We start from the raw sequence: 11172 nt of genomic DNA on the forward strand, positions 1-11172 counted from the left end.
TTCTGGAGAAACCATTTCAGAGCCAGTATGTGACCCTTTTAAGCACTTCCTCCCCGCCCTCACCTCTGTGGCCCCAGATGTTATGTTAGAGATGGTGGCAATATTTACCTGCCTGACTCTGCATCCCAGAATCATTGGATGAGGGAGGGCCCAGATGATGCACACAGGGCATTATTATTATTATTATTATTATTATTATTATTATTATTACTAATTCATGAGTGTGTTGTGGGGTATGTGTGCGTGCATGTCTGTGTGTGTGTGTTCGCGCGTGCACGCAGGTGATCTTGAAGCTAGAATAACAATTGTGAACCACTCTATAGAGGTTCTGGGAATTGAACTTGGGTTCTCTGCAAGAATAGAACCCAGTCTTCACCTCCGAGCCATCTCTCCAGCTCCTGCACAGAGAACTTTACATAAGCCAAATAATTATTTCTGTACAAAGCTATAGAGTCCCAGCTATACTTGTTACTACATACACTACCCTGACTACCATAGCTATTATAATATCATTCCTAATACTTTCTATTCATACTTAAAACACGGGGCTCAGGCAGATACAGGGAGAACCCCCTATCTGTGCTTAACGATGCCTGCAACGTTATCCATGAGTGCTTTTCTTGAATCCTGGCCAACACTCAGGTAATATGAAAAAAAAATCAACTTCTGTTTGGGTACTGATTAAAATACTGAGGTGGTACACATTCAGTTTCTCTTCGTGGCTTGTAAAGCCTTCACCATTTATAATATCAATGATGGTGACTTGGATCATGAGTGTATTTACCTCTTGCCTCTGGGTGGACTGTGGCCTCCTTGAACAACAACAAAAACACATCAGAAACTGAGATGAGAGATGTTGCAGATGACCTCACCAGGAGGAAGATAGACCTTGAAAACAGAACCAGAACAATATAAAATAGGTTGGTACAACAGAGACCCCCAAGTGGCATGGGAATCCAGGAACTGGGGCTGGGGGTGTCCCAGGAGAGGGACTGGGATAGTCTGTTATTAGGAGTAAGACAGAGAGCTGTAAACATGGATAATCTGATGAAACACACGTTTGGCCCCACCTCCTCTAGGCCATTAGTCTCTGTACCTACAGGGCTCTGCTCTAAAGTGTAATAATTGAAGGTCTCTTCTCCCTTCCTTGAAGGGCTTCACTGTAAGAATACAGCAAGCTGAATCTCTCTTCCTGAATGTCCCCCATCTTAAACAATAAGGCTTGGTAGGTGACTTATCAACGAACAGGCTAACATGTGGGTCACCTCTGTCTCCTCTTTTGGGGCAGTGTTCATCACACAGTTTCCAACGTTCCAAAGCTCTGTGGTCTGACGAGTGTGGCTGCTACCCTGACATCCTCATGAGGGTCCTACATCAGAGCCCGAGAGCATCCCCAAGGCAAGAGGCAGTCTGCACCCTGGGCCCCTTTTGCCCCCTTTTAATATAGAAAAGCATTACAATTCCGCTGCCTACCACACAGGGAAGGTATGGAAATGAGCTCAGGTGGGTAAATGGCTCAGAAGCCTCCCACGATGTGTTATATAAGGCTAAACATTAATATCCAACAGCTGCCACTCAAACCACCGATTTCTAATTTAGCACTTCTACCTGTATCTCCTTCCAAGCCGACGAGACTCATGTCTTTGCTTTTTTGCTAAATAACACTTATGCCTAAATTGAAGTAATTTATGTGTACTGTGGAAAATTAGAAAACACGGAGAAATACAAAGAATGAAATAAAACTCCTAGTCCCACGCCCCGGTGACAACTTTGATACAGCTATCACCATAACCATTTTGCTTTTGCCTTTTACCATTTTTTTTTAATTTACAACAAAATCAGGCTCAGCTCACAGTTCTGTGTCCTACTTTAGCGTTGCATCATGAATGGTTTCCTACATCGTCCATTAAAATATGCTCACCAACGTATTTATGTGTGCATGTTCATGTGCATGTGTGTGCGTGCGTGTGTGTGTGTGTGTGTGTGTGCACGCGCTAGCATTCATGTGCCTGTGGTGTACATGTGTGTGTGTGTGTGAAGGTATGAGTGTGTCAAAGTGTGTGTGTATAGAGGTCAGAGGACAACCTTTGTGGCAGTCTTCCACGATATTTGAGGCAGGGTCCCCTATTCATCACTGCAAACACCAGGGTTCTGGGACATCTCCTCCTATCTCTCCATAGGAGCATAGAGAATAGAAAGGCATATTACTGCACCCTTCTTTGATATGAGTTCTAGGGGTTCCAACTCAGGTCCTCACACTCATGTGAGAAGCGCTTCACCCCAACCCTACTAACATCACTTTTCATGGCTGTGTGAAACTCCGAATTTACAAAGTGATCTACAATGACTGTAGGGTTTGTAGTTATTTCTTAAGGCTGGACTCATATACAATTAGTTCATACTAAAGACACAGTCAGCTTGTGAGATACCTGGCTCTGCACAAAAGATAAAATGATCCGGTCCTTGTATCATTGATGCGGATGTGACTGACGGCCTTTCTGGGTAGCAGAGCTCCGTGGGCTGGGGGTGGGGGAGGCTGTGACAGCTTAGTGCACAGCACAAGAAGAGGCTCTTGAGGCTGGCTGGTCTCCAGCTAGGGTTAAGACACCATTCTCTGTCGACACTTAACCAGAGAGCTGTTTCACCAAGACCAGGCACTAGTTTAAAAAGTGTAATCGCTATTCAAGGAAAGTATCTGGCCACCCACACCTTCCCTGTAATTCAAAAGGCTCTCTAAAAAGCACATATTGCCTACAGACATTAGCGGATAGACACAAAGGCTTTGAAAGTCTAACCTTTCTATGTCCTCTAGCTGCAAGCAAAGCTCTTAGGAGCTCTGCTCTCGCCCAAACAGTTGCCAAGGAGACCTTGAGTAGCTACAGAACCTGGGCTCCATTAGTCCGAGGGCCCTCATTGGTTAAACATTTTTGCTTTTTTATTTTGACAGATGAATACATATTTTTCAAACACAAAACGGAAGAATGCATAAAGCCATCCAACCTCCATTCTTTTGATGCGGCCATGTACAGGGAACTGCTCATCATGCAGGACTCTATTTTCCAAAGAGACCGTCCCATCAATAAACATCACAATAGCCATGTTGACAGCCGCAGTAATTAGAGTAGCAAAGCGCTTATTGTGCCAGACGCTTCTTGCGTGAAAGAGTGGCTGCATAGATCAATCATATGGTTTCCGGAGTCTAATCAGAAACAAAAAACTGCATATGAACTCTTCTAAAATTGCAATGAAGTCTTCTAAACATTTTAAAATAGATTAAAAAAACCCACCTTGATTTTATTAAGAACAAACCTTTGTAGGACGATGACTGGCGTCACCTTCTGCTGGGACTTCGAAGGTTTTTTTTTTTTTTTTTTTTTTTTTAACCAACCTTCAGAACTGCCCTCTAAGAGATGCGTCACCAGTCCCATTTTACAAAAATGGAAACTGAGGCTCATGATTAGCTAGGAGAGATTGAACTTAGAGCCAGGGGTCTAAGGACAGGGTCAAGCTAGAGGGTCAGGGCTCTTGTCCTTTCTAGCACCTTCTCCACAGCCTCAGCTAAACTGGTAAGCCTTGGTCCCAGGATGGGAAACACTGTCGCTTAAGAGAAGAGCTTAAAGGAGGCCTTGATGTAGCTGACTGGTAAGCGCAAGGCAGAGGTTAACACTCTGACATCCCCTGTCTCCTTGTATGAATATGCTGTGCACTGCCACCATTAGTGGTGACAGAGAAGCCTTGTGGTGTTTGTTTCTGAGCCTCTCTTCAGTGTGTGTGTATGTGTATGTGTGTGTACATGTACATATATATATGTACTAGGTCTACACACACATGCACACTTCCACACACAGTTCTGTCTCCAAGGAAAATAGGCCGATTTCACCACTCCTCCATAAAAAGAGTCCCCTAATCATCTGCTTGGGGAAAACTCCAGGGCTTTTAGATTAGTTAGAGCTATCCTGGAGCCAAAAGCTTTTAAAGATTAAAAGCAAACAAAGCAGTTTGCACTCAGAAAGGTGAGAAGCAGCCCATTTTGAGAAGCTAGGAAATTCAAAGTAGGGAGAAAAATGGAGAAGGGACCCAAACTGTGACAGGTGGTGGTGAAGCAGGAGAGGCGGTCACACTGCTGCTTTTGAGAAAGGGCTCCAAAGAAAGCCATTTGATGCTGTGGGCCTGGTGGGTGATACCGAGATAGTGCCATTTAAACCAGTGAGAGCCACCTCCAGCTTGCAGGGGAGGGAGCCTTCTGCAGTGTTTGCATATTTATCCAATACTGCGAGTCCTTTGGGGGAGCATTTGAGAACTGAAGCTGACATCCTAGGGAAAGCGGACTGGAAATCAGGAGCGTAGGTTCCTGAACCAGCTCTTCCCATCATAAGCTAGGGCGTGGCCTCACTTTGGTGTACAAAAAGGAAGGACCATAGACCCTTCCCAGTCTGCATCCATGCATTCGAGGCACTTCAGCAAACATTTATCTACCATGCACGTTGGGCCAGGTGTGATCCTGAGATCTGAGGAGCTGGGGGGAAGGGCGTGGGAACAGATTGTCTGAGCAGCTTTAGTGTGACTAGTCCTGCTGATGTGTTTAAAGTGTTGCTGGGTAGGCATGCAAATGCCAAAGTTAGGACAGCAAGGAGCACAGGGGGATGGTGATGATGCTTCCCTGATACTATAACCTAAAGCGATCTAGACGCCAAATTTAAAGACGCTGGATTCCCTGGTCCGTGGGCAGTGTGGGCTGTAGCCTTTGAACAGACTCCAGTATCCTTCTACTCCTGAGTTATGCTAAATTCAGGAGGCCAAGTGGGCTCCTGCTAGGGCAGGGCTATTTCTATGCCCTTCCTCGGAGCTTTGGAAGTCAGAAGTGGGAGTGTGGAATTCAGCCAGAGATAGGAAGGCTAAGGGAGACAGGGTCTCGTCCTAACTTCCCCAATATTCTGAGTGATAGCCCTGGAGGGTTGTTGCTTAGATGTTTGTGGAACCCAATACACTTAGTCTGGTAGTAGTTAGGATGTTCAAGACAATTTGGGTACAGAAAGCCAGGGACACAAGGTGGCAGAGACATGGTCTCCTCCAGGTGCCTTCTCTTGTCTCTGGAAGCAGCTTCCTTGTGTCCTGGGTGAATCCCTGGATCTACCTCCTTCTAAGACACCCTAAAGTTGAGATTCCTCTCTGTTCTGCTCTCAATTTAAGCCTTCTCACAGGCTGTCATGCCCCCAGGGGTAGTTTGTGGAGCCTTAGGTTTGCAGTCCACTGGTTGGTCTCCTCTTCTCCAGCTCCTGTGTTCTGCATCTACCCAGACCTCTGCCATCACCACCGGACACTTGAAACTAAATACAAAAGAGGACACTTGAAACTAAATACAAAAGAGCTTTGGCTCCTGACTGTTCCCTGGGCTGCCGCTCTCCATCACAGCCACTCAGCTGCAGCAGCTTTAGGAATAACTCCCAATGTCTCCTTGCCTCCCTCCCTCCCTCCCTCCCTCCCTCCCTCCCTCCCTCCCAGCATGCCATTAGCCACCTATTCTCTGCTTTTCACAAGCTCTCTGGAATCCACCAAGTCTCTGCATTCCCACCTCCAGCATCTTGGTTCAGGCCAGGGAATGCCTCCAGATGACCTCTGCCTCTCACCTGCATTCCTAATCATCTGCTCTCCCAGGGAGCAGGCGCTAGCCACTGTGGGGATGGCTCAGGAGCAAAGACTCAGAACCTTCTAGAGGGCCCCATTCCAGCTGACAACCTCAAGTCCCCTGAGTGGCTTCAACAGCGGCGGTGAAGGACTGAGTTCCCTCTCCAGCCACAATTCAGGCAATTCTTTCGTCTCTGCTCCATCTCAGGAACCTGGGTTCCTAGTATGACTCCCACCCTCTTCCTCCCAGCGCGTCCCATGTGCCAGGCTTCGTCAGTCCCCTCTGCTGAGCCATTTGTATTGTGTTCTTACCAAACCTGGTGGTTGAACACACCCTGGGTAATAGCTCCACCACTGAACTATATACTCCAAGCTAAATATTGTCAAGGCAACCTCAAGTGAATGGTTTCCTCCTCATCCTGGTTCAGGTACCGGGCATTGATCCTAGGGCCTCGTGCGTGTTTTGCAAGTCCTGAAGGACTGAGCTGCAGCCCCAGTTGCACAAGCTTCATCTAACTTGACTATTACCTCTATTGCAGTCCTTTGCTTATTGTCTGTCTTTAAACCAGTTGTGTTTCCTTCCCTGCCCACAACCTGTGCCCAGCACGGTGCCCAGCACGGTGCCCAGCACACAGTGGTTGCTTGATATACGCCTTTAAGTGCCCTTTAGGTTACTCATGTACGCTTGGACTGCTTCCTAGCCTGACTGGTATTATCTGCTCTCAGATCCACCCCCCCCCGCCCTCTCTTGTCCTCTTTCACTAATTTTATGGTTTGGTTCCCGGAAGGCCCTTCTCTTCTGCCTACAAGCAAGCCTGCTAACACCAGGACCCTCACACCCATCACACCCTGGAAAGCAATTTCGTGTCCTAATGAACGATTTCTGCTGAGGAAGAAAATTCCCACTATAGGCATCAATGCAGAAATAAGAATTTCAACTTTAGAGTTCTGTCTAGCGTCCAGCATCCAGGTGAACAGAGAGAAAGGGGGGGAGGGGCAACGTTCTACGTAGACGTGTAGATTTAATGGTCACTATCACCTTTACACACACACACACACACACAGAGAGAGAGAGAGAGAGAGAGAGAGAGAGAGAGAGAGAGAGAGAGAGAGAGCAGTTAAATAATTCATCACCAGGAGCATTTATAAGCTGTAATTTCCCTGCTCAATGCTCATGAAATGGGACCAGTGGTGGGCAATGTCCTTAACAAGCACCAAGCATAGCAGAAAAAAAAAAGGCAGCATCCTTCTGCTGCAGAGCCTGGCTGCATCCTTCTGCTGCAGAGCCTGCATCCTTCTGTGCAGAACCTGGCAGCATCCTTCTGTGCAGAGCCTGGCAGTATCCTTCGCTGCAGAGCCTGGCTCAGACAGTGTGACCAGGAACCAAGCATGAACGACAGCCTCTGATTTGTTCAGCAAAGCCCATTTCAGAGCAATTAAAAAGAAAATGTCATCTCCTGTCCAAGGCGCAAACAAAAGGCCAAGGAGGCTTTTTTCTCTCTTTTAATTGATCTGGGCTGTCAGCTGCTGCATTAGCAACCCAATTGTGTTCTAATTAACACCCTAATTAAGTATTTTATCATCAGAACCTAAGAAGGGTGTGAACTGGGAAGTGAAGGTGCCAGTGGGGTGGAAAGGTCTGAGGTCCCCAAGCAGGACATTTAAACACAGTTCTTAGATGTGGGAAGGTTTCGGACGTTTTTTCTCTTTCTCACTAGTGGGTTTCCACAGAGGAGTCTTTCATGCAGGTTGTCTCTGATGCAAACGTTTCAACCACTTACGCACAAATCCTAGATAGGGACACATGGAACCAGCAGACCAGAGTAAAGGGAGTTTGGGCTCTAGCTGCCCTGGTAGGTGCTTTAGGATGGCGGTGTTCTTTGAGCTTATGGAGCCCTTGGCTTGCAGGCAACCAAGAAGAATCCTAGAAAGTTCTCTGATCTTACTTGGGAGGTAATCTAATCTAAGGTCCCCTGAAGCTGGGCAGCATTCCTTGCAGACCAGAGGAAGTCAAGAGCTGATGCCACACCAGTCTTGTCTCCCAGAGCGCCTCACTCTGGGGACATACTGCCACTGCTGCTGACTCCTCGGCTATCAGCTGCCGGACACCATCTTCAGACCTCCCTCCACTGGTGCATAATGGATAAAACCATAAGTTAAAATGAGGTTGTCTTAATTAACCCTGTCTCTGCCTGCCTGCCTGCCTGCCTGCCTGCCTGTCTGTCTGTTTCTGTTTCTCTGTCTGTCTCTGTCTTTGTCTCTAACTCTGTCTGTCTGTCTGTCTGTCTGTCTGCCTCTCTCTCTCTCTCTCTCTCTCTCTCTCTCTCTCTCTCTCTCTGTGTGTGTGTGTGTGTGTGTGTGTGTGTGTGTGTGTGTGTGTGTGCGCAGGGAGAAAGAATTAGAGAGATGGGGTAGGGTGTGAATTCATTCTGACATTTTCATTGGCCTGTGTTATAAACAAATCAGCACGGCCATTTGGCACACCTTGTTGGTTGCGTCTTGTGAGAATAGAATCTTAGGTTTGTTACAGATTAGCTGGGGCTGGTGGGAGGGGAAGGGGCTAGCCTCTAAGCCAGATGGCTCAAGTTCTGTCCCTGAAGTCCACATGGTGGAAGGAAAGAACCAACTCTGGGAAATGTCCTCTGACTCCCACAGGAGTCATATGTGCCCATGCCCCAGCCCCAAAAGAGAATTTATGGTACTGGAATGTCCTACCCGTCTACCAGCTCCTCTAGTGAGGTGAGGTAGGTTGAAGACTGCAGGCTTTGGGGTAGATCCTTTGTCATGGTTTGTATAAGCTTTGCCCAGGGAGTGGCACTATTTGGAGGTGTGGCCTTGTTGGAGTAGGTGTGTCACTGTGGGTGTGGGCTTTAAGACCCTCACCCTAGCTGCCTGGAAGCCAGTATTCTCCTAGCAGCCTTCAGGTGAAGATGTAAAATTCTCAGCTCCTCCTGTACCATGTCTGCTTAGATACTGCCATGTTCCTGTCTCGATCATAATGGACTGAACCTCTGAACCTGTAAGCCAGCACCAATTAAATGTTGTCCTTATAAGAGTTGTCTTGGTCATGGTATCTGTTCACAGCAGTAAAACCCTAAATAAAACACCCTACTAAGATTTAGGGAAAAATTCTGTTCTCTTATCTGTAAAACTACAAATATGTGTGTCCTTGTAGGGGCTTTGTGATGACTAAAGAAAAAATGTTCTCCAAGTGCTAGGAGAGCAGGAAGGACTAATAGATCTTACTCACCCCTCCCCTCCCCTCCCCTCCCCTCCCCTCCCCTCCCCCTCTTCACCTCTCCTCTCTTCTCTGCCCTCTCCTCCTCTCCCTCCCTTCCCCTCCACTCTTTTCTTCTCCATCCCCCGAAGCATCTTTTCCTTCCCCCCTTCCCCTACCCCCTCCTCTCCTCTCCTCTCTGTCCCCTCCTCCTCTCCCTCTCCTCCCCTCCCCTCCTCTCTTTTCTGACCATTCTCCTCTCCTTCCTCTTCCCTTCTCTCTCCCCTCATGCATCTTTTCCTTCCCTCTCCCTTCTCCTCCCCCCTCATCTCCTCTCTTCTCTGCCCCCTTCTCCTCTTCCTCCCCTCTTGTCCCCTCCCCTCCTCCTCTCCCTCCCCCTCCCCTCCCCTCCCCTTTTTTCCTCCCCCCTCCCTTCCCTTTTCTCCTTCAGTTGTGTTTTTAACTCTTTAGCCTCTAAAGACAGAACCTCCTTTTCCCCACTGGTTCTTTATAGATCAACACAATCCAAAGCATAGCTTATTCACAGAATTTCATTTAAAAATAAATACATAACGTGTGTACCTATTTAAGAGGTACAGCATGGTGTCACCATGCCATTGTGCAGTGTGTGATGGTCAAATGGAGATAATTAGCCCAGCTCTCTTCTCAAACATACATCATTTCTTTGTGATGTAAACAATCAAATCCTCTCTTCTAGATATTTTGAGAAACGCAGTAAATTACCATTAATTATAGACACCCTGCCCTACTGTGCTCCAGGACACAGCACCACAACTCAGCCCTGTTCAGCTGCAGTTCTGGACCCATTATAATCATCGTCAACGCCACTCAAAGGTCTTTATTTTGAAAGCTTAGTCCTGGGCTGGGGATGTGGCTCATCAGGAAGGGCACTTGTCTATTGTATAGAAAACCCTGGGCTGAATCCTCAACACTGTGTAAAACAGGCATGGTGGTCCACACCTGTAACCCCAGCACTCAGGTGGTAGAGGCAGGAGGGTCAGAAGTTCAAAGTCATATTCTGCTACACATCAAATTGGAGGTATGCTCCCCCCCACCAAAAAAAAAAAAAAAGCCTTGGTCTTTGGGCCAGCCTGTGGCAATGTCAGCAGGAGATGAAACCTTTGGTAGATGGGTCCTTCTGGAAGGAAACTAAGTCACAAGTCATTGAGGACTCCATAAGATTAACAGGCATTCAAGCCAAATGCTGTCAACATGAGGGACTGCTATGCCACAACCAGAAGAAATGAGGTCATATGACCACAGGTTGACCCCTCTGAAACCAGGAGACAAAACCAAGCTTTCTTTGTTGACTATCTCAGACAATTTGTTATAGCAACAGGCGCTGGCTAGTAACCATTTCCACCCATCATTTCCACAGATCCTGTGCCTTCCTGGAGCTCTTAGGGTATAGATGTCAGCACCTGACATCTAAGGTCTTTAGCGGAATTGACACAAAACCCTGAGAGCAATGACACTCTCCGGGGTGTCCCCAGCATCCCTTCACCTGCCTCTTGTCACAGGGCCTCAACAGTGGCTGCCACCTCTCTGCCTCCTCTTACATTCTCTCCATTATCAGCCTTGACAGACAGCCACACTGCTCAGGGGCTGCCCAGTGCCCTTACTCAAGGGCAAGGGTTGCCATGAGATCACTGGCACACTCTCAAAGCTTCCACAGGCTGGCTTTTGCAGCAGCCCAAAAGGGAAATGCTATGGGTGTTTATGCAAATGACAAAGTGGGCTCATCCATTTGGAAGTTACATCACTTCTCCCTCACACACAAACCCACCAGGGCTACCCGCTGGCCCTGGGGGGCAGGTAGGCTGCTGGGTGCCGGTGTGGAGGATCCTGGGGAGGGGAGATGTTGGGGGGACAGTGAAGAGAAAAGAGCACAGCCTGGAGAAGGTCTAAATTTAGGGGGTGGAGTGGGAAGAGGAGCCAATGGAACAGAGAATACGTGTGGGGAAAAAAGTGGGTGCATCAAGAGAGTGTGATTTCACGGAGTCCAAGAAAACTGGGAAACAGAGAAGTGCTAAGCAGCTGCTACTCCTGACCCACAAGCACCACAGCCTGGTGCAGTATGCCAGAGTCTATCCCAGGACATGATGGAAGTCACCTCCATCAGCACCATCTATAGTATTACACTTCTATTCCAAATAAGGAAGCAGAGATCTCAAGATCAGTATGAAACACCACACAGCTGTAAATGACACAGACACGTATAGTATTCCGATAACCATGTGGCTTCCGGACCCTTCTCTGCCATCTCCTGTGAGCAGGCTCACATTCAGGCATCAACTGGTGGGATGCCA

Source organism: Mus caroli, unplaced genomic scaffold (genome assembly GCF_978045245.1).
Source record: "Mus caroli unplaced genomic scaffold, Mus_caroli_1 scaffold_6, whole genome shotgun sequence".
NCBI lineage: Eukaryota > Metazoa > Chordata > Mammalia > Rodentia > Muridae > Mus > Mus caroli.